Source organism: Phyllostomus hastatus, unplaced genomic scaffold (genome assembly GCF_019186645.2).
Source record: "Phyllostomus hastatus isolate PE091 unplaced genomic scaffold, TTU_PhHast_1.1 phas_contig_98, whole genome shotgun sequence".
In the NCBI taxonomy this organism is placed as follows: Eukaryota; Metazoa; Chordata; class Mammalia; order Chiroptera; family Phyllostomidae; genus Phyllostomus; species Phyllostomus hastatus.
In genome coordinates, this window is record NW_025333999.1 from 10,096,050 (window position 1) to 10,119,534 (window position 23,485).

The 23,485-nt window shown below is 41.1% G+C and overlaps 1 long non-coding RNA gene and 1 pseudogene across 2 annotated transcripts; both read right to left on the reverse strand.

Annotated features, from left to right (window-relative positions):
* LOC123828344 lies at nucleotides 1-23,409 on the reverse strand. Of its 2 annotated transcripts, XR_006787461.1 has the most exons (4): nucleotides 23,127-23,409; nucleotides 12,210-12,333; nucleotides 1,762-1,947; nucleotides 1-304 (listed from the first exon to the last, which is right to left on the reverse strand). It is a non-coding gene; the product is annotated as an uncharacterized LOC123828344 (long non-coding RNA). The 2 variants fall into 2 exon arrangements; XR_006787460.1 differs by lacking the exon at nucleotides 1,762-1,947 and having other exon boundaries at nucleotides 23,127-23,393.
* LOC123828343 lies at nucleotides 21,337-22,253 on the reverse strand (annotated as a pseudogene).
* Nucleotides 23,410-23,485: the final 76 nt, after the last annotated feature.

A 23,485-nucleotide genomic window follows, 5' to 3' on the forward strand; every position in this document is an offset into this window, starting at 1 on the left:
TGTGCCAGGCCATGTTTAATCCCAATACTCAAGTCCCCAATGACAAATGCTTTACGGTAGGAATGATGGATCTGGTGTTACTGTTACGTCCCCTCTTCTTCTTTTACATCCGTTGTGGCTATTTTGGCCTGGTATGCTGGGCACTGTATTAATGATGTCATGATGGTGGTGAGTCTGGGAAAGGCGGAGAGTCAGCAGCAACAGAAAGGAGTTCTGGTGGTGTCTGGAGCCCGTTCTGTTCCTCAGGCAAAGAGTGACCCCATGTAGGTGACTAGGTCCCAGATGTGGATGGATCTTTTGGGGCCTAGAGAAGATAAAAAAAAACTGATGGGAAGCCAAACACTTACTTATTAGAACTGTGGAAACAGTTGGGAGCTGACTAACATTTCCTGCAGCCCCAGAAGAAGGAGGCAAAGGGAAACCCCGGGTACATGACCTGAGAGGCCAGTCCTGTCCTCTGGAAGACCACCAGGTTGTGCTAATCTCCCAAGAAAAGGGAGGAAATATCCTTTGGAAATTTGAATAGGGGGAGGGCCAAGGAACCTGTCTACAGGGGGCAGACAGGGACCGGAGATTGCCATGTGGAATTGGCTATCTACTGGTCCCTACAAATGTCCAGCAGGTCCTGGCTTTAGTGGACACAGGGGCAGAATGTACTCTCCTATATGGAAACACTGAAAAGTTTCTGGGGCCTGTGGCCTCTATTGATGGTTTGGGGGGGCTCAGTGTAAGGGTGAAGGCTGTGCACTGAGTATTGGGCATTTGTCCCGCCGCTGGTGTGAATACACTGTATTCCCCCATTCTGAGTATATCCTGGGCATTGATGTGCTCCAAGGATTGTGGCTGCAGACCACTGTGGGGAAGTTTGGTTTGCAAGTGTGAGTGGTAAAAGCTGTTTTGTGAGGGCATGCTGAGCATCCCCTGTATTCCCTGTAGGGTCATGCTGAGCATCCTCCCATTCAGTTGCCATCCACATAACAGGTGACAGCAGTTAAGCAGTACGGGGTGCCCGGGGGATGTGAGTCCAGCAGGGACCAGCCCACCATGTGGACTGCTGTGACAATTCAACCAGAAACAGACACAATCTGGTTTGACACTGCAGTCAAAATAGCCAGTGGGCAGAACTTTGGGCTTGTGGTTGCAAATGAAGCACCACCTCTAACTATTTGCACAGATAGTTGGATAGTGTACTGGGAACTAATGTTATGGATTTCTACATGGCATGGAAATAAATGGGTGATTATGCATAGGCCATTATGGGAGCAGGCCTTGTGGCAAGACCCATGGGAATTAGGCCACCAGAAACAAATCACTATATATCATGTGACCACGCATGCACCCCTTTGCTTCCCCCGGGAATGATGAGGCTGATACTCTACCAAAGGTGTGATGGCCAGTGGCTACACCATCACCTCTTATATGCTGTACAAAAGACCATGTGGTCTACCATAAAAGCTTGGGGTTTACCCGTCACCTCAGCAAAGGTACAGGAAGCTTGTATGACCTGTGTTGTCTGCTCGTGAGGCCATCCCTGGAGGCTTAAACACAATTAGACATAAGTTTGTGAATCTGAAGCCCCAGCATGGTCTTTTTGGATGCAGATTGACTACTAAAGAATCTTAGCTCTTGTGTAAGCATCTGTCTTCTGCAAAGTAATTCTCACATAAATATCAATTTCTAAAACCTGTGAGAATAGGCCTATAATTGATGAAACATTAGGGGTTTGTTTTTTTATTGCTTTGTTTCTTGGTGCTTACACACCTCTCCCACTTCCTTCTGAGGTCCTATCCTGAGGTGTCTCCTATTCCTGAGACACAGGTGGTTCCTGCCTTTGCTGTTCCTTCTGTGGAGGATGCTCTGTCTTCAGATGAAGATGCAAGTGAATGGCTTCTTCCCAATCAGGTTTCAGCTCAGGTGTCTCTTCCTCAGGGAACTTGAGCGTCCCACCTAAAGTATTAGCCTTATCAGTGTTTGTCATGTTTTTTTTCCTTGTTTATTTTTTAAAAATATTTTATTGATTATGCTATTATAGCTATTCCATTACCCTCCCTCCATCCCCCTCCACCCTGCACACCCTCTCCCACCCATATCCCCCTCCTCTAGTTCATGTCCATGTGTCATAAGTTCTTTAGCTTCTACATTTCCCATACTATTCTTGCCCTCCCCCTGTCTATTTTCTACCTACCATCTATGCTACTTATTCTCCGTACCTTTTCCCCTCTCTCCTCCTCCCACTCCCCTGTTGCTAACCCTCGATGTGTTCTCCATTTGTGTGGTTTTGTTCCTGTTCTAGTTGTTTGCTTAGTTGGTTTTTGTTTTAGGGGTGGTTGTAATAATTGTGAGTTTGCTGTCATTTTACTATACCTGTTTTTTATCTTCTTTTTCTTAGATAAGTCCCTTTAACATTTCATAAAATAAGGGCTTGGTGATGATGAACTCCTTTAACTTGACCTTATCTGAGAAGTACTTTATCTGCCCTTTCATTCTAAATGAAAGCTTTGCTGGATAGAGCAATCTGGGATGTAGGTCCTTGCCTTTCATGACTTGGAATATTTCTTTCGAGCCCCTTCTTGCCTGTAAGGTATCTTTTGAGAAATCAGCTGACAGTCTGATGGGCACTCCTTTGTAGGTGACTATCTCCTTATCTCTTGCTGCTTCTAGGATTCTCTCCTTCATTTTTACCTTGGCTAATGCAATTATGATGTGCCTTGGCGTGTTCCTCCTTGGGTCCAACTTCTTTGGGACTCTTGGAGCTTCCTGGACTTCCTGGAAGTCTATTTCCTTTGCCAGATTGGGGAAGTTCTCCTTTATTACTTGTTCAAATAACTTTTCTACTTGTTGTTCTTCCTCTTCTCCTTCTGATACCCCTATAATTCAGATGTTGGGACGTTTAAAGATGTCCTGGAGGTTCCTAAGCCACTCCTCATTTTTTTGAATTCTTATTTCTCCATTCTTTTCTGTGTAGTTGTTTCTTTCTTCCTTCTGGTCCACTCCATTGATGTGAGACCCAGCTTTCTTCCCATCACTATTGGTTCCCTGTGTATTTTTCTTCATTTCACTTATTGTAGCCTTCATTTTTTCATCTAATTTGCAACCAAAATCAACCAATTCTGTGAGCATCCTGATCACCAGTGTTTTGAACTGTGCATCTCATAGGTTGGCTATCTCTTGGTCGCTTAAAAGGATGGATTCTGGAGCTTTCATTTGTTCTTCTGTTTGAGCCATCTCTCTCCCTCTCTCTCTCTCTCTCTCTCCCTTTTTTTTTGGTCTGGTCGAACCTGTTATGTATGAGGGGCAGAGCCTTAGGTGTCTACCAGGATGGGGCACCCCAGTTGCTGGGTTGTGACACTGTATGTGGGGACAGGGTCCAAGAGGAAACAATGGCGCTTGTTCCACTCTCTGCCTATTTCAGTCCCTTCCCCCACTTTCCCCAAGCAAACTGGGCCTTCTGTTGCTAATTCCCATGTGGCTGGGCTTGTGTATGTTCCAGGACCCCGTGGGTCTCTCCAACGAACTCTCCTATGAGGCTGGGAGTCTCTCCCTGCACCTCAACCCCCACAGGTGTTTTCAATCAGTACCCCAGGGCTCTATTTCCCAGCGCTGGGATCCTGGGTTGCACGCAGTACCTTGCTTCACAATCGCCGCCTCGCTGGGTCTGCTGGTTGCCACCCCTTAGCCGGGGTTTGCCAGCCTCTGCTTGCGCACCCAGGGTCTGCCCGCTTCGGTCTTACGTGCCGGGTCCCAATGCTCTTTGTGACTCTCGACCCCTCTGCCTGGCTGCTCAACTCTGCCCCTCTACCGGTCTGGATGAATGTGTCTATTTTAACTCCTTGGTCGTCCAACTTCCATACAGTTCAATTTTCTGTCAGTTCTGGTGGTTTTTCTGTTTCTAAATTGTTGTTGTCCCTATCTTGGTTGTGTGAGGAGGCACAGTGTGTCTACCTATGCCTCCATCTTGGCTGAAAGTCCTGTTTGTCATGTTTATGCATTCAAAAAGTCAGCTTGCTAAGTGTGAAATTGTTTTTTTGTTTTATATTCCATTCAAATAGCACCTGGCACACAATAGGCATTACAATGATTCATTAGTAGTTATTTTTTCACAGTTTCCTCCAGTGAAAGGTGCTACTTTTGAAGAGTTTGTTGGAAATAATGCAAAGAAAGCCATTAGATACAAAATACTCATGTATTTATGAATTCATGTCCAATTAAATATGAAACATCATATAAAAAGAGGTGTGGATTTTTCCCCTCCCCATCCTCCTGTCCTCCTGCCTGGGGCAGCCCAGCTCTGACAGAGCAACAGGGAAGGGGCAGTGGGTCCCAGACCCGTGAGGTGGGTCTGGTTGCTGGGGTGGATCTGCAATCCCTTTCTTGTGGGCTTCCTGCACCTGCTGGGCCACCTGCACTTTCTCTCCCCACTGGCCTTTCTGCATCCTTGTCAGTGGGCTAAATGGCTCAGCCCTGCCAGCTCATGGATACCCATTCCCCGCCCCTTGGACTTTAGACACTTTGCACCACGAGGGAGCCCAGCAGGCACAGGTGCAACCCAGTGAGCAACACTCTGCAGTGGCCTGAGATGCATTAGGGTCAAGACATGACTTTTCCTTTCCTTAGGACAGTTCTGGGTCACACAGAGCTGAAGCAGAGACATAAATAACCCTAAGGTTGACAAAGGAGCAGAGATCCTAAAAGGGTCCTGATAAACATCAAAATGTTAGTCTTCGAATTCCTGGGCTAAATTTCACTTTGCATTATGTATTATTTTTGTACATGTTGCTATATTTGGCTTGCTAACACTCTGTTAAGGATTTTTGTGTCTGCATTCAAGAGAGATACTGATCTATAATTTTCTCTTTCTGTAATGTCTGTAAGGCTTAGGGATCAAGGTTCTGATGGCCTTATAAAATAAGCTTAATTTTCTTGCGAATTGTATAATATTGGTATTATTTTTTCCTGAAATGTTTGATAGCATTTACCAATAATACCACCTGGACCTGGACATTATTTGTTATTTGTGTGTGTGTATGTGGTGGGAGAGGTGGTTGATAATAAATTTAAATCCTTTAATAGACATGGTGCTATAGAGATTTTCTATTTCTCTATGTGTTATTTTGGCAAGGAATTTGTCTCTTTTATCTGAGCTGTCAAATATATTGCCATAAAGTTGTTCACACTATTCCCTTATTATCTTTAAAGGTCATTGATATCCTCTCTTTTATTCTGATTTTGATCATTTGTGTTTCCTTTCTTTTTCTTGATGGATTTTGCTAGGGATTTATAAATTTTGTTAACCTTTTCAAATAGCTATGCTTAGGTTTATTTTGTTTTCTATTTCATACATGACTCCTTTCTCCTTTTCCCCTCCTTCTCCTCCTTCTTCTTTTTCTGAAGTTGATCAGAGACCTTTATTCTTGTACCTATCATTCATTAAGCAAACTACACAAATCATTTTGTGTGTATGTGTGTCTGCTTCAAACAGCAGCAGCTGCATCCAGGAAGACACAGCAGTGGAAGACCTTGTAGAGAAAAACGAACAAGTAAGGTCTCTGTTTATTCTGGCTTAGGTTAAGTTAGAACAGGAACAGTATATGAGTGTGACTTTCCAAAGACTTTTTTCAAAGCTAAGGTCTGCAGATTCTAGATGAAAGATGTAGGTGAAGGCTCACAAAAGTGCCCAAAGCAACAATCAAACCAAAAATATTTTCCGGAAAAGCAAATTCATTCTTACTGCATTACCCACATCTCTCCTCTGGAGGGTTTTCCTCTTTCCTAGTTGAGCACAGCAGGGGCATCTTTTGCTATAGTCTGCACACACAGTTCGCATATAGTCCGCAGCACAAGCCAGAAGGAAGATGGCTTCCCGTTCCACGAGCACCACGCTGGGGTCTGCCTTAACCAATGCCTTCGTTCCCACCAAAGACAGCCTGGAGAGAGGAGCCCTGAGCGGACTTGTCAGGGCTTGTGGCTGCCGGCTGCTGCAGGGCAGCTGCCTCCCCAGAGCCCCTCCTCCTCGCAGGGCAGTTTGCTTCCAGGTGCTGCTGCCATCCAAGGCCCTAGGCATCTTCCTTATTGTTATCTTTCCTTTTCTTATTTGGGGTCTATTTGCTCTTCCCTTTCTAGCTTCTTTTTTTAAGTTTTTCTTTAATTAAAAATTTTTTTTCAATTACAGTTTACATTCAATATTATTTTGTATTAGTTTCAGGTGTATCCCTAGTGGTTAGACAATCATACTTTACCAAATGTTTCCCCTGATATTTCTAGTACCCACCTACCACCATATACAGTTATTACAATATTGTTAACTATATTCTCTATGCTGTACTTTACATCCCCATGACTATTTTGTAACTACCAATCTGTACTTCTCAGTTCCTTCACTTTTTCACCCAGTCCCCCATATTCCCTCCCCTCTAGCAAACATCAGTTTCCTCTATGTGAGTCTGTTTCTGTTTTGTTTATTCATTTATTTTTTTGTTTAGATTCCACATATAAGTGAAATTACATAGTACTTGTCTTTCTCTGACTTATTTCACCCAGCATAATACCCTTTGGATCCATCTGAGGCAGGATAGTAAGAAACTAGGAAAATTCCTTGGCAAGAAGAATGGAGAAACTGAAACAGAGAGCTGAGCAAATTACAGCTAGATACGGAAGGTCACTTCCCTGGAGACAACATCTAGGCCTCAGTTGTATTTCAGCTCCAGGCTCAGAAATGCAGCCAAACCAGGTGGGTGATGCCAGGACCACATGCAATAACTAACAACCCCCTGCCCTGTCACTGACCAACCAGTGGAGACCTTGACCCTAAAAGGGCACACCTAGAGAATTGATGGATATTCTGCTGAAACCCTCCCATGAGACCTCCCCTAAGATTCCTGCCTGCACGAGAGAGAAAACCCTCAAGACAAAGGACTCAGTGCATATCTTTCCCTTGCCCCACTGCTTCCCCCACAGGCATGTATCTCCTAAACTCTAAAAGACCCCACCTTCCCTGATCAGCATGGCTCAGTGGGTTGGGCTTTGCCCCATAAAGTGAAAGGTTACCCGGTTCCCAGTCAGGACACATCTGGGTTGTGGGCCAGGTCCCTGGTAGGGGGTGTGCGAAATACAATCGATTGATGCTTCTGTCACACATCGATGTTTCTCCTGCGCTCTTTCTCCCTCCCTTATCCTCTCTCTAAAATAAATAAATAAATAAATAAAATCTTTATAAATAACTAAACATAAAATGAGACTTGCAACCAGTGGACCAGCAGGCAGCAGTAGCTCATCCTGGGCTTACCCCTGAACCTGTCTCCAAAGGCCCCTTTCCTCTGACATCCCAGTCCCATTCTGACTCACTTCTGGTGCGGTCACTTTTGTTTCTCGGTGAGCCAGAGCAGCCTCACATAGACTAGCTTCTTTCCTACAAGGTTTCTAGAGAGTGAAATCAGCCCTGCCTGGGCTCTCTCCTGTAGCTTCTTCTACTTTAAGCCCTTCCTTTCTTTCCCTGTCCTTAGCTTCAAAAAACATACCCTCAAAATCACCTGGACTCAAATTATAAAATCTTTCCTACAAAAAGTAAAGAAACCACACACTACTGACTAGCTCCAAGCCGGACCCACTCACGGCTAGGTCCCCTGTTCAGTAACACATACATGCTGTTGCAAATGGTAAGATTTTGATCTTTTTTATGGTCAAGTAATACCTTATCATGTATTTGTACCACAGCTTTTTAAAAGTTTTTTAAAATTCATCAGTCAAGGATATGTTTATTGATTTTAGAGAGAGAGAAAGAGAGAAACATCGATGAGAGAAAATCATAAGTTGGTTCCTGTAGGTGCCTTGACTGGGGGCCAAACGCACAACGTAAGTATGAGCCATGACCAGGGATCAAACCACAGCATTTTAATGTGTGGGATGATGCTTCAACCAACTGAGCCACCCAGCCAGGACTGTACCACAGCTTTTTTACCCATTCGCCTACTGATGAGCACTTGGGCTGCTTCCATAGCTTGGCTATTATAAATAATGCTGCAATGAACACAGGGCTGCCTATATGCTTTTGAATTAGTGTTTTGAGTTTCTTTGGATATCTACCTAGAAGTGAAATCGCTGGATTATATTAGGCAGTTCCATTTTTAATTTTTTTGAGGAACTCCATGGGGGTTTCCACAGTGGCTGCACCAATCTACATTCCTACCAACAGTGCATGAGGGTTCCCTTTTCTCCTCATTCTTGCCAACACTTATTGTTTTATTGATGACAGCTGTTCTGACAGGTATGAGGTGATATCTCATTATGGTTTTAATTTGCATTTCTATTTCTCAGATGATTAGTGATGTTGACCAACTTTTCATGTGCCTGTTAACCATCTGTATATTCTATTTGGAGAAGTGTCTGTTTATTTAGGTCCTTTGCCTAATTTTAAATTGGGTTTGGGGTTTTTTTTACATGTAGAGTTTTTATAAATTATTTTGGTGCTTTATGAATTTTCTAAATTTTAAATGTTAATCCCTTATCCAATATATAATTGGCATTTTTTTCTCCCATTCAGTGGGTTGTCTTTTCGTTTTGTTGGTGGCATCCTTTGCTGTACAAAAATCTTTAATTTAGCCCTGACTGGCGTAGCTCAGTGGATTGAGCACGGGCTGCGAACCAAAGTGTCGCAGGTTCAATTCTCAGCCAGGGTACATGCCTGGGTGGCAGGCCATAACCCCCAGCAACCGCACATTGATGTTTTTCTCTCTCTCTCTCTCTCTCTCCCTCCCTTCCCTCTCTAAAAATAAATAAATAAAATATTTGTTAAAAGCCCTTTAATTTGATGTTGTATCATGTGTTAATTTTTTCTTTTCTTTCCCTTGTCTGAGGAGATATATCAGAAAAAACTATTAGTAAAAGAAAAGTCCAAATTTTACTGCCTATGTTTCCTTCTATAGTTTTTATGGTATCAAGCCTCACATTTAAGACTTTAATCTATTTTGAGCTTATTCTTGTATATGCTGTAACATGGTGGTCTAATTTCATTTTTTGCACATGTCCAATTTCCCCAACACCATTTATTGAATAGCCTATCTTTACCCTATTGTATGCTTTTGCCTCCTTTGTCAAATATTAATTGACCATAAAGGCAGGGGTTTATTTCTGGGCTCTCTATTCTGTTCCATTGATCTATGTGTCTGTTTTAATGCCAGTACCATGCTGATTACTATGGTCTCATAGTATAGCTTGATATCAGGCAGTGTGATTCCTCCAAATTTGTTCTTATTTCTCAGTATGGCTGTGGCTATTCAGGGTATTTGTAGTTCCATGTGAATTTTTGGATTATTTGCTCTTGTTCTGTGAAATATGCCATTGGTATTTTGAGAGAAATTACATTAAATATATAAATTGCTTTGGGAAGTATGGATTTTTAACTGCTAATTCTTTCTATCCTTGAGCATGGTTATGCTTCCCTTTATTTTTATCTTCTTCAGTGTCTTATAATTTTTCAGGTACAGGTCTTTTACATCGTTGGTTAAATTTATTTCCAGGTATTTTATTTTTTGAGGCCATTATACATGGTATGATTTTCTTAATTTTCTTTCTGATAGTTCATTATTGATGTATAAACATGCAACTGATCATGAATATTTATTCTGAATCCTGCTACTTTACTAAATTCATTTATCAGCTCCAGTAGTTTTTTTGGTGGAATCTTTAGCATTCTCTATATAGAGTATCAAGTCATCTGCAAATAATGACAGTTTTACTTCTTTTTAATTTGGATCCTTTTATTTATTATTTTCTGATTGCTGTGGCTAGGACTTCTGGTACTCATGTAGACTAACAGTGTTGAAAACAGACATCCCCATCTGGTTCCTGATCTTAAAGGAAACACTTTTAGTTCTTTTTCCTGTTGAGTATGATGCTATCTATGGGTTTCAATTATATGGCCTTTATTGTGTTGAGGCATTTTCCATCTATTCCCAGTTTGCTGATAGTCATTATTATAAATGAGTCGGGGGGAGAGAGAGAGAGAGAGAGAGAGAGATCATTTTGTTATTCCATTTATTTATGCATTTATTAGTTGATTCTTGTTATGTGCCCTGACTGGGAATTGAACCTGCAGCCTTGGTACATTGTGATGACACTATAACCAACTGAGATATCCGGCCAGGGCTGCAATTGTGTTTCTTGGCATTTATCCAAGTAATTTGGAAACGTGTATTCACACACACAAAAAATCTGCACATGGATGTTTAAAGCAGGTTTATTCAGAACTGCCAAAACTTGGAAGCAGCCAAGATGTCCCTCAGTAGGTGAAAGGATAAACAAACTGTAGTACATCCAGAGAATAGAAAATTATTTAGTGATATAAAGAAATAATCTATCAGACCATGAAAAAACATGGAAGTCTTAAAAGCATATCACTAAGTGAAAGAAGCCAATCTAAAAATACTATACACTGTATGATTCCAACTATATGACATTTTGTAAAAGGCAACACTAGGAGATGTAAAAAAAATCAGTGATTGTCATGGGTTGGGTGGAGGAAGGAATAAATACATAACACAGAGGAACTTTAGGGCTATGAAAATATTCTGTATGCTACTGTCTGTATGTCACTATATATTTACCAAAACCTGTAGAATGTACAATACCAAGAGTTACCCCTAATGTAAACTGTGAACTTTGATAGATAATGATATGTCAGTTTAGGACCATCAACTGTAATAAATGTACCACTCTGGTGGGGGATGTCAATGGTGGTGCAGGCTGTGCATGCTTGGGAGCAGGGGGTGTATCGAAAATCTCTTTACCTTCCACTCAGTTTTATGTAGACCTAAACAGTTCTGTTTTAGAAGAAAACATATATTTCTGTAATTCAATGCTCAGGGAAATGAACTGGGAGTTTTCTGAAATAATTTCCTGCCAAAAAAATGACTATGACTCCACTATGACTCAGTCTTACTTGGATTACAGAGCCAAGATCATAAAGTAACTTCATTTATACAGGATACAGACAAAAACAACAAAAATATCCAAAAGAAAGCTTGACCCACCCTTTAAAAAAAAGCTTTTATTTATTTCTTTTTAGAGAGATGGGAAGGGAGGGAGAAAAAGAGAGAAAGAAACATCCATTTGTTGCCTCTCACATGCCCCCAGCCAGTGACCTGGCCCTGCAACCCAGGCATGTGCCCTGACTGGAATCAAACTGGCAACCTTTCAGTTTGTGGGAAAATGCTCAACCACTGCACCACACCAATCAGGGCTGAAGCACCTTTTTCCACATTACCCAAAACAATCACCTTGCCACAGGTACCCGTCCAACACATGCACCCAAATGGCCTTTTCTGCCTCAAACCAGAAATTGCCAATAAGTTCTACCAATTTGGACCACATTAATCCATCAAGAATGAGAAAATTAACCCTAAAGGCATGAGAAATGAGAGAAAGAGGGTGAGACACACGTACACACACACACACACACACACACACACACACACACAGAGTGAGAGAGAGAGAAAAAGGAATTTACTGTGCAGCTATTGTGTTTGCTGTTAAGCAGGGTTCTCATATATATCATGTTACCATTTGAAGTAGGTATTATTATACACTTGTATACCCTTATCTAGAAAAGGATTTGCAGATAAGGAAACTGGCTCAGAGAGATTAAGTAACTTGGCCAACATTACACAGTCACCAATAGCTACAAACAAAATTCACCACACACTTCATTCTAACATGGCCCACTGTGCCATAGTTAATGCAGATTTTTTTTTTTACCAATGTCAACACACTGCCTTCCAAACTATCTGCATGAAAGACATCCAGGTATAACATAAAAATTGGTCCTAGTTATCACCACATGTATTGGGAATGTTTTTCTGTATTTTGAAAGCTGGTACTTGTGTCTCAGTCTACATCACTAATAGTATGTATATCAGTCCTGTATGGAACAGGTCCAGGTAGGACTCCTCACAATCCTGTGACTTCATCCTTCATTTCAGTTTTACCTTTTAGACACATCATATATGTAAGTAGCTGCACTATTTATTTTTTGTGTGTTTCATTTTTTATTTTCAGTTGTCTCCAAGAGACTGTAACTGCACAAAGTGCAGTGTCAGCAGCTTGCTTGATTCACGATGTGGCTTCTAAAATGCACACTGCCTGTCTTGGGCTACTCTGGCTGCTCTAACAAAATACCACAGACATGGAGACTGAAACAACAAAAATTTATCTCTTACCATTCTGGAGGCTGGAATGTCTAAGATCAACGTGCTGACAGGTTTGCTTCTTGGTAAGGATTATTTTCCTGGCTTGTAGGCAGCTGTCTTCTCATTCTGTGCTCACCTGACTTTTCCTCCGTGCCTGTGAATGAGGAGAGAAAGCTCTGGGGTCTCCTCTTCTGTTTATAAAAACACTGATTACATTATTGGGTCTTCTGCCCTCATGGTCTTATCTAAACCCAAGTACCTGCAAAGACCTCACCTCCTAATAACAACCACATTGTGGGTCAGAACATCAACATGTGAATTTGCCGGTAGTGGATACAATCATTCGGTCTGTAACAGTGCAGGCAAAATAAAAAGGTTTATATATTTATGTATAGTATCTATTGACTCTTGTGGAAATACATTTTTGGCTTAAAATAACCAGAATTTATTCTCTCACAGTTCTGGAGGCTCGAAGTCTGCGATCAAGGTGTTGGCAGGGCCATGGTCCCTCTGAAAATTATAAGGGATGATCCCTCCTCACCTCTTCCAGCTTCTGGTGGCCCCAGATGTTCCTAGGCTTGTGACAGCATCACTCCAAACTTCGCCTCCTTTTCCACTCCCTATATTCTCCCTATATTCTGTGTCTTCATAGAGTGGCTTCTTATGAGGACAGCAGTCAAATTGAATTAGAAGTCCACCCTCCTCCAGCATAAGCTCATCTTTAAAAAATTGTAGCAAAATATATGTAAGTAAAATTTAACATTTTAATCATTTTCAGTGTACATTTAGTGACATTAAATACATTAACATTGTTGTACAACCAGTGCCATCATCAAACTTTAGAACTCATTTTATCTTCCCATACTGAACATTAAGTTTAGTCATTCATGGACACTTGAGATACTTCCACCTTTTTTGCTTATGTGACTAGAGTTTCTATGGACATGAATATACTGATATTTGTTCAGATCCCTACTTTTAATTCCTTGGGTGTATACCCAGAAGTGAAATTGGTGCATCATGTGATAATTCTATTTTTATTATTTTAGAAAATGCTGCACCATTTTACATATCCACCAGCAGTAGTATATAAGGGTTCTAATTTCTCCACATGCTTGCCAATAATTGTTACTCTGGTTTTTTGATAATAGCTATCCTAACAAGTATAAAATGGTATATTTCTTGTGGCTTTGATTTGTATTTTCTTGATAATTAATGATGCTATCCTTACTGATTTTCTGCATGATAGACCTGTCCATTACTGACACAGGGCTGTTGAAGTTTTCAGCTATATTAGTAAATTCATCTATTTCTCCTTGCATTTCTATCAACTTTTGCCTCATGTTTATTTTGATACTCTGTTGTTAGGTACACAGAGATTAAGGATTATTATGTCTTCTTGGAGAATTGACCTTTCTTTATTGTGTATTTTCCCTCTTCCTCCCTCATAATTTTCCCTACTCTGATCTACTTTGTTTGAAATTAATATAGGTATTATACCTTTATAGTTTTATTGTTAGCATAGTATGTTTCTCTCTATAACTTTAACTTTTTGTCTATCTCTGTCTAAATACTTTTAATTTTTTTTACAGACATTGTGTAGTTGGGTTTGTTTGTACTTATCCACCATGACAGTTTCTGTGCTGTAGTAGGTGTATTGAGATCATTGGGGTTTTAAATTATTATTTATAAAATTGGATTGATGTACCATATTTATTGTGGTTCTCCATTTATTGCCTTTTTTCTTTGTTTCTTGTCTTTGACTATCACTTTTTCTAGTGTCCATAGGTTTAAATCTAATATTATATATAATTCTATTTTTTACCTCTATAAGCATGTTTTACTTTTTTTTACTTCTCTAGTGATTGCTTTTCAGTATACAACATACACTTGAAACTAATTCAAGTCCTTTTTCTTTCTTTAAATACATTTTATTGTTTATGCTATTACAGTTATCCCATTTTTCTCCTTTATTCCCCTCTGCCCTGTGTATTCCTGCCACCAGCATTCCCCCACCTTGATTCATGTCCATGGATCATACATATAATTTCTTTGGCTTTTCCATTTCCCATACTGTTCTTAACCTCCCCATGTCTATTTTGAACCTATAATTTATGCTTCTTATTTCCTCTACCTTTTCCTACACTCTCCCGTCTTCCCCACTGATAATCCTCCATGTGATCTCCATTTCTGTGATTCTGTCCCTGTTCTAGTTGTTTGCTTAGTTCATGGGTGTGTTGGGTTTTTTTAGGTTTGGTTATTGATAGGAGTTTGTTGTCATTTTACTGTTGGTATTTTTTATCTTCTTTTTCTTAGGTAAGTCCCTTTAACATTTCATATCATAAGGACTTGGCGATGATGAACTCCTTTAGCTTTACCTTATTTTGGGAAGCACTTTATCTGCCCTTCCATTCTAAATGACAGCTTTGCTGGACAGAGTAATCTTGGATGTAGGTCCTTGCCTTTCACGACTTGGAATATTTCTTTCCATCCCCTTCTTGCCTGCAAAGTTTTTGAGAAATTAGCTGATAGCCTTATGGGAACTCCTTTGTATGTAACTCTTTCCTTTTCTCTTGCTGCTTTTTTAAGATTCTCTCCTTACCTTTAATCTTGGGTGAAACAATGGCACATGCTTCTCTCTCTATGGGATTTCAGTCCCTTCCGCTGCTTTAGCGAAGCTAACCAGGCCTTTCTGGTGCTAATCCCGCTGTGGGTGGGCTTTTGTATGTTCTAGGACCCCATGGGTCTCTCCAACACACTCTCCTGTGAGGCTGAGAGTCTCTCTCTGCACCTCAACTCCCACAGGTGTTTTCAATCAGTGTCCTGAGGTTCTATTTTCTGGTGCTGGGACCCTGGGTTGCTTGGTCTGTCTCACTGCCCAATTTCACCTGGTTTTTCTGCGTGTGAATGTGGCCTGGACAGCCAAGCACTTTGTGTGCAGTGCCTGACTTCACAGTCGCCACCTTGCTGGGTCTGCCAGCCACGACATTTTGTCAGGTAAATTCTTTGGACAATTTCATGTCACTGGGTGACTCTAAAAGACTGTGGTCATGAATGGATAAATAGCAACAGCTTCTTGTGGTTTTAATGCTCTGAAAAAAGAAGCAAGGGCATTCCCCACATCTGTGATTGCTCTAATCACTTGGTAGGCAATAAAATTTAGAGGCATTTCATCTCAAATGCCAATAAGCTCACCGATTGTTTCAACTAGTTTACTGATGAGCTCATCAAAGACATTACTTATGTGTTTTTGGTCTCTGACATTTCTTTTTGATTCTTTCCTATAATATCCATCTCTCTGCTTGTGTTACCTACCTCTTTTTGCATGCTGTCTGCTTTTTCTCCTAGAATCCTTAGCATGTTAGTCATAGTTATTTTAAATTTCTGGTCTATCTCAGGCTGGTGTGGCTCAGTGGATTGAGTAAATGGCCTGTGAACCTAAAGGTCATTGCTTTGATTTCCAGTCAGGGCACATGCCTAGTTATGGGTCAGGTCCCCAGTGGGGGACATGTGAGAGACAACCACACAATGATGTTTCTCTCCTCTTTCTCTCTGCCTTCCCCTCTTTCTAAAAATAAATAAAGAAAATCTATTTTTTTAAATTTCTCATCTAATAATTCCAATATTCCTGACAAATCTGACTCCGGTTCTGATGTTTGCTCTGTCTCTGTAAACTGTGTTGGCTTCTGCTGTTGTTTTGCCTTTTAGTATGCCTTGTAATTTTTGGCTGAAAGTTGGACATAATGTTTGCGGTAAAAGGAACTGTAGTAAATAAGCCTTAATAATAATGTGGTAGTAAGTTGTGGGGGAAGGGGTGCTGTTCTATAGACCCATGATGAGGTCTCAGTCTTATAGTGAGCCTGTGCCTCCAGGTCATGAGCTTCACAAGTGCTTCTCTCCCCTAGCCTTAGGTGGGACAGGATGGTTAAAGGGACCTCAGGGAAAGTTGAGTATTTTCCTTTCCTTGTATCAATTAGATGCTGATAAACCTCCAATAGATTAGGTACTAGTAAAATAGTTTCTTTAACACATAGGCAGGTTCTAGGTGTTGAGTTTAGAGAGATTTGAAAAGCCACAGGAAGGGGACTTCTGGCAAGATGGAGGCATAGGTGGATGCACCGTACCTCCACACACAACCAAGATGAGAACAACAACAATTTAGAGGCAGAATAACACCCAGAACTGACAGAGAATTTATCTGAATGGAAGTCGGACAGCCAAGAAGTTGAAGTAGACCCTTTCATCCAGACTGGTAGGAGGGGCAGAGAGGCGGAGCGGGCGTGGGTCATGGTGCACGGAGAAGAGGGGAAACTGGGCACGTAAGGCAACCGAGCGCATAAGCCTCCCAGGACGCGCAAGATTGCAGCGCAGCGGTGGACCCTGAGTATGCAAGCGGCAGCTGGCAGACCCAGTGAGGTGGCATTGTGGACCAGGGCAGAGCGCGCAACCCAGGATCCCAGGGGGGTTACTGACGCCCCAGGAGAGTGGAACTACCACCATTGTTCCCTCCCGCCCCCACCCCCACAATACAACGTCACAATCTAGCAACCGGGGTGCCCAGCCCCGGTGAACACCTAAGGCTCTGCTCCTCACCGTAACAGGAATGACCAGACCGGGGAAAAAAAAAAAAAAAAAAAGGAGAGAGAAAGAGAGACATGTCTCCAACAGAAGAACAGCTCAATCCCCCAGGACTCATCCTTTTGAGCAACCAAGAGACAGACAATCTATCAGATGCACAGTTCAAAACACTGGTGATCAGGAAGCTCATAGAATTGGTTGATTTTTGTCACAAATTAGATGAAAAAATGCAGGTTACCATAAAAGAGATGAAGGAAGATGCACGGAGAACCAATAGTGAAGGGAAGGAAACTGGGACTCAAAACAATACAGTGGACTAGAAGGAAGAAAAAAACATCCAAGCAGGAAAGAATGGAGAAATAAGAAGTCAAAAAAACGAGGAGAAGCTTAAGAGCATACAGGACATCTTTAAACATTCCCACATCCGAATTATAGGGGTACCAGAAGGGGAAGAGGAAAAGCAACAGATTGAGCACATATTTGAACAAATAAAAAAGGAGAACTTCCCCATTCTGGCAAAGGAAATAGACTTCCAGGAAATCCAGGAAGCTCAGAGAGCCCCAAAGAAGTTGGACCCAAGCAGAAACACACCAGGGCACATCATAATTACATTAGCCAAGGTAAAAATGAAGGAGAGAATCCTAGAAGCAGCAAGAGATAAGGGGACAGTAACTTACAAAGGAGTTCTCATCAGACTGTCAGCTGATTTCTCAAAAGAGACCTTACAAGCAAGAAGGGGCTGGAAAGAAATATTCCAAGTCATGAAAGACAAGGACCTACATCCCAGATTGCTCTACCCAGCAAAGCTCTCATTTAGAATGAAAGGGCAGATAAAGTGCTTCTCAGATAAGGTCAAGTTAAAGGAGTTCATCATCACCAAAACCTTATTTTATGAAATGTTAAAGGGACTCATCTAAGAAAAGAAGATAAAGAAAAAACATGTATAGTAAAAGGACAGCAAACTCACAATTATTAACAACCACACCTAAAGCAAAACCAAAAGAAACTAAGCAAACAACTAGAACAGGAACAGAACCACGGAAATGGAGATCCCCTGTTAGCAACAGGGGAGTGGGAGGAGGAGAGAGGGGAAAAAGGTACAGAGAATAACTGGCATAGAATGTAGGTTGAAAATAGATGGGGGGGAGTAAGAATAGTATGGGAAATGTAGAAGCTAAAGAACTTATAAGTATGACACATGGACATGACTAAAGGGGGGGATATGGGTGGGAGAGGGTGTACAGGGTGGAAGGGAGTGAAGGGGGGAAAATGGGACAACTGTAATAGCATAATCAATAAAATATATTAAAAAAAAGAAAAAAAAGTTTTGTAACAATGATACACACCAAAGCACAGATAAATTCAGAGAAATGAGAGGAAGGCTTTTGGAAGTACCAGGATTTGGGGTAGACAATAAAATATAGTTGGTTTCATTTTCCTTTACAATAATTTTTATTTTTATTTATTGTGTATTTAAAGGTTTTACGAAAACAAATACTGCGTGAGTATTCTCTCCTTATAAAAATATTCAAATAATCCATAATCATGTAATGTAAATTATGAAATTTCCTTTTACCAAACTCTCCAAATTCCATTCTTCTCATCAAAAGTAACTGATCTTCATAAATCAATGTGAATTTCACCCAAATATTTCTCTGTAGAGTTAACACGTGTGCTTATATGTGATAGACTGTTTAAGTATTTAATTAAATAGTATGGATTCTTATAAAAAAAAAAAAGAAGAAAAGCCACAGGAAGGAAGGAGGAGGGGCAAAGCATGCTCTGATTGAGTGGGGAGTTATCCATTCTTCCTACCCCGAAACCAGGGGCATACATTCTGGGTCTGGTGCTCAACCAACGCATTGCCATGGTTACATCATTTCACTGCCTCTATTTTAATTTCTGGCTGTTGGCATCCTGTAGTCCTGTATTTCGGGGTCTATAAGCATCATAATAAATCAAGGAGGCAGAAGTTTTCATGACATATGACAGTAAATATTATAACCTAAAACCTATAGGTTAATAAAACTAATTAAACTAATTAGTTTTAAAAACTAATTTTTGCTATTGTTGGACAAGAAGGTTAAACCCCATGAACTATAGGAGTGCAACATTATTAATATTGGCTTGGGTACTTCGTTTTCCACCATAGTAAACATAGACAAAACAGGGGCTTTCCTTGCCAGTGGACTGCATAGAATATACTGCCAGTCTCTTGTCTTTGTTTGTACTTCTGGTATGAAGATGAAAGTACTGAAGAAGTGTGCCTCAAGCCAAACTTTTGAGGTGGTTCTCATCTCTTGATCAAAAGAATTTACACCAAAAATTTCCCTTTTTCTTCTAAAGAAGAATCTTTCCCTGGAGGAAATTCAGAAAAATTTAGAAGCAGCAGAAGAAACACACAAATTCCACTAAGCTGAGGTATTAAAGCAGCTTGCTGAAAAAGGAGAATACCAGAAAGAAGTGTTTCAGAAAGCAACAGAAGAAAAGAGCAAGTGCAGTAAAACTGCCTGCTCTGGCACTGCTTTGCACGGAGGTTTCTGCGTGTAGGTCCCGGCTCTAGTAGTCTGGACTCTGGATTTTCCTGTCTTTCTCTCCAATTTTTTGTGGTAGCAGTTTGCCCTTCAATCTCAATTCTCTGATGGTCCTAAGAAGAGTTGTTGATTTTTAGTTTGTTCAAATTTTTACTTGTTGCTAGGACAGAGTGACAACTTCCAAGTTACTCACACGCTGGACTGAAAACAGAGAAAAAAAAAAGAAAAGTGGAAGAAAAGACAGTGAGATTAAAAAGGGGTAAATTTTTTGGACAATTTCATAAGTCATTTGGTCACTCTAAAAGACTGTGGTCATGAATGGATAAATAGCAACAGCTTCTTGTGGTTTTAGTGCTCTGAAAAAAGAAGCAAGGGCATTTCCCACATTTGTGATTGCTCTAACAACTTGGTAAGCAATTAAATTTAAAGGCATTTCATCTCAAAACAGCTAAGAAAACAAATAAGTTGTTCAAATAAAAAAGTCAACTATTGTATTAGTATATTATATTTAGTTAAATGTTTTTATGATAAAGAATAGGCCTTGATGGAATTGCTGCTTTACTCATGGTTTGATTAATTAAATTCATTCATTTTATTCATTCAACAAACTGAGTCCTTAGATGTGCCAGGCACTGTGCTAGAAACAAAATTAAAAATACTGTTCCTGCCAGTAAGTCTCTTAAGCTAGTCAGAGAGACAGGCACATAAATGGAAATTTAGAAAATAATGTGGCACAAAAAAATAATAGAGAGGTACACAAGGTTATGGGAAGATAAGGAAGGACATTGAATGCAGCCAGGAGCAGGAGAAGGCCTCCAGAACACAGTGGTACCTGAACAGAATATTAACAAGTCCAGCTTCTTCTCCTATAAATCTTAGACTATGAATAATGTATTTTTTTGTTTCATTCCTCTTTTAGCCAAGTCCTAAAGGCTGTGACTCGTAGAGATAAGAACTAGAAATAACTGGGTAATGTAACAGAGCATGTGTATTTCTGTAAAAATGATGAGGCGTCCCCAACAAGCAGGAGGGATGACATGGAGCAGTGCAGCATCAGAGAAGTGCTCAGTATTTGAAGCCTCTGAGATGTTGTGCATTACAGCTGGAGTGAGGCTGTGCAGGTATCTGACCAAAAACCAACTGGGGCATCAGCAAAAAAATATCACTGCCACGATATGGTGGTATTTAGGTGGCATTTTGTTCTTTGGACACCCCAGAACTGAAGAGCCCCTGCAGTCACTCATACATCTACAGTAGTTATTAAGTTTATAATCAGAAAGGGGGTGATAGGGAAATAACTTCGAGATCATAGTGTAGAAACCTCTAATTCACAGAGGAGGAAACTGAGAGAAAATCTTCCTGGCTGAGATCCTGCAGCTATTTACTAAGAGAGATGAAAACAGAATGGGGATCAAGGTCATTTATTTATTCATTAAAACAACTGAATGATATCTAAATGCCAGGCTATGTGTAAGGTACAGAGTATGAAATTTATGCATATTGATACTTCCCTACTGTCCCCCACCCAGCTTCCTGCCCCAAATATCAGTTTCACTCATAAATACTTTAGATATATCTTCAAAACATACTAAAACATAACCGGCTTATCACTATATTCAGTATAATTCACTAATATCATCAAATACCTAGTTAATGTTGAAAGTATCTAATTATTGCAGATGACTTTTTTTAATTGTTTGTGCAAATTAGATCCAAATCAGATGCTATAACATTGCACATTAAAAGTCTCTTTGTTCCCCTTATTTGATGAAGAAACAAGGTCACTATCTAGTAGAATTCCCCCATCTGGATTTACTGATTGCAACCTCAGTTTTCATTTAACATTCCTCTACCTTCTGATTGATTGATTGATTGACTGATTGATTGATTCTCTCCAGGGTCACACAGCCAGTGAGTGGCAGAGGCCAGATTAATATTCAACTGTTGACTGTTTTATGGTTGCATTAAACAAACTCCTTTCACCTTTTAAATGGCTCAATTAAAAAGAAAACCAATTTATTCTTAACACACTGGACACATGTTCATTGCTCATAAGTTGAGAGAATCTTATATATGTGAGTTCTCATTCTAACAGGGTTCTAAGATATTAAAAGGGTGAGGGTCAAGTTATGCAACTTTCAGTTCATGAAATATTTCTTCAGCACCACTCTATATCATAGCAAGATATATGTCATTGCACTTCCCCTCAGGGAACTATAGAACAGGACACAGAATAGTAAATGCTAAACTGTATAGCCCAGAGGAGGGATCAACAACAAGTCGGGACTCTCAGAGGTTCCTTTTTTTTCTTTCTTTTTTTTTTTTCAAGTAAACTGCTCATTTATTAGCATCAGGACTGCAGTACAACAGGTTCCAGTAAATATGCTGAACAGCAATGAGATGACAGAACAAGGTGAGGTTCAGATATGTGAATGGTGGGTTCTTATCTCTTCCACTCGTTCTTGTTGTAGTTCCACTTGGCAGAGAAGCCCTGGATTGGGTTGACCTCCATGTCAAGCATCCTCTTGGTCTGCTTGGCCACCCACTCCTCTTCAAAGGTGTGCAGGATAGGGTCATACACATAGCGCTTTTCCCAGATCAGAATGAGAGCAGTGAAGGAGACGAAAACCATGGCAGCACCCACAACTGTCTTCCACTCATTCGTGCTCCTGTTCACTTCAGCAAAGCTCTCTGTGAACTTAATGAGATACAATTCAACTTTTTCATCAATTGATAAGACTGCTCCAGGGGTTGTTCTCCTTCTCTTTCAAGGCTTTCTGGCTGGCAGAAGGGTTCTTGACGTGGGCTCCATCAGGTAAAGGATATTCACGTTGATGGACAGAAGTTGGGAGAGCAAAGTCCTCACTCTTCACTCCCGTGTACTAGGGAGCACACACAGTACACACACCGAGGTGGAAACTGCTCGCTTGCCAATTAGGGTAAATACTCTGATAGTCAACATTCTGCCGCTAACGCTACCACCCAGCCGCAGCCTGCTGTGCCCGCAACCCACTGTGCCCGCTGCGACTACCCTCTACGCCCTGGCTGCTCGCGACCAGAAGAGAGACACAGAAAGTTTCAAGGAAGATTAGAATTGAGCTCCATTTGAAGGGATCAAAAGAATATTTATACTGAGAAGGAAAAAGAGGGACGCTTCGGCGCATGAAAATGGGACCCGAAACTAAACCCGACAAGCTCTAGGGAGGCCTGCACAGTGCACTTGCAGACTCAGAGACTGAAAGTAACTGAGTGAGATGGTCTGAAATTAAAACTTCCTAAATGAAAGGGAGTCATGGTGAGCACTCATGTCCTAGGCTGGGGATCTTCCTTGACAAAGGCCAATGTTTACCTTAACTGAGCCTATCTGTTGCCTTTTTGCAGCTACAATAATCTACCTTCTGAAAGTCAGAGTATCCCCTTTCTTCCAGACCTCACAGGGCACAACTTCCCACCTGAGCAGGAGACCCCGGAACCCCAGATTTGTTATTGCTGCCCAAATACCATCTCTGTGATGTATACGTTGTTAACTGTCCTGTACCCACCAACGTAAAAGTATTTGTCTCTTCATTTTACCCAGTCTCAGAGATTGCCCTGCTTTGCTTTCTCCCTCCTCCCTAACCTACCACCAATGGATTTCATGTAACCCTCCTTATCACACCTCCTCCTCTGATCCCAACGTGTAAAATAAACTGCATAACTGCCCTTCTCCAGAGCATTTTCTTACTCCCTTAGGATTTTGGAACTGTCAGTTTGGCTCAAATAAACTCACAAAAATTCTGACAGATTTGGACATTTCTTAGGTCTACAGAGGTAAGAGTGGTAGCAGCTTACATACCCAGCTTACGTACACCCCGTCACGGACGTTGAGCGACCCCATTATCCGTTGATAGTGTGGTAAAAGGAAGCTACCGATGTGTTGGAAGTTCAAACATCTGGAATAAGTTAAGTGGCTGAGAAGCGCGCAGCGCACGGCGATCCGCGCGGGCTACGCTAGCGACGCTGGCGCCCCCTGGCGGGACTGCAGTCCCTCTATCTGAAACACCAAGAAGCGTCACCGTTCGACTCTAACGTGGCTTTCACAAACTCGGAAAGGGCGTTACGCACCTCTACGCTCACCTACGCGCATCTACGCGCATCTACGCGCCACGCAGGCGCAAAGCCCTTTCCTCCGGCACAAAGACGGCGGGAGGAGGG